This window comes from Octopus bimaculoides, chromosome 10, assembly GCF_001194135.2.
Source record: "Octopus bimaculoides isolate UCB-OBI-ISO-001 chromosome 10, ASM119413v2, whole genome shotgun sequence".
In the NCBI taxonomy this organism is placed as follows: Eukaryota; Metazoa; Mollusca; class Cephalopoda; order Octopoda; family Octopodidae; genus Octopus; species Octopus bimaculoides.
Genome location: NC_068990.1, coordinates 70,056,987 through 70,057,639, shown reverse-complemented (window position 1 = coordinate 70,057,639; position 653 = coordinate 70,056,987). Strand labels below are relative to the sequence as shown.

Genomic DNA, 653 nt, shown 5'->3' with positions numbered 1-653 from the left:
TTGGAACCCTTGTCATTGTAACCAATGGAATGCCAGTAAGAAAATGTATATAAAGTACATATAATTATCAAAATGTATATAAAGTGAATGTCACCACATGTTACTTTATATCAATTGTATACAACATAGTTTTGTCTTGTTAAATATAAAATACAGAAAGATCTTGTAATTAATATTGTAGCAGTGAAATGTTTTAGCTCTGTTGGGATCGTCTGAATTATTGTCATGTTTAATAATCAAGAAAATGGTGGAGGAAATTAGCAGAAAATTCTCAAGAAGAACAAAGTTCTCTTTGGCAGTGTTTGTACTACTTGACCAAAATCTCTATCCTTTCAGCATTTCTTGAACTCATTGCAAACTGAAGTGGAGGATTATAGATATGTGTGTGTGTGTGTGTGTGTATGTATATCTCATTTGTTTTACATTCATTTTTTCCATGCTAGCATGGATTTGACATATACATTATTGAGGCCTTGTTTTACAGCTAGATGTTCTTCCTATCACTAACCCTTACATGTTTTGCAAGTAAAGGATCTTTTATTTCACACAACTTCAAAGGCAGAAGGCAAGCAGTTGATTTACTGACAGGAGAAGTGACAACACCACCACCACTTATGAGTCACTTTCATAGAGTTCAATATATATATATATAT

The 653-nt window shown here is 32.2% G+C and overlaps 1 protein-coding gene across 1 annotated transcript in view; it reads right to left on the bottom strand.

Annotated features, from left to right (window-relative positions):
- Nucleotides 1–653, bottom strand: part of LOC106882365 (epidermal growth factor receptor) — a 205,829-nt gene that overhangs the window by 57,470 nt on the left and 147,706 nt on the right. The window lies entirely within an intron of this gene.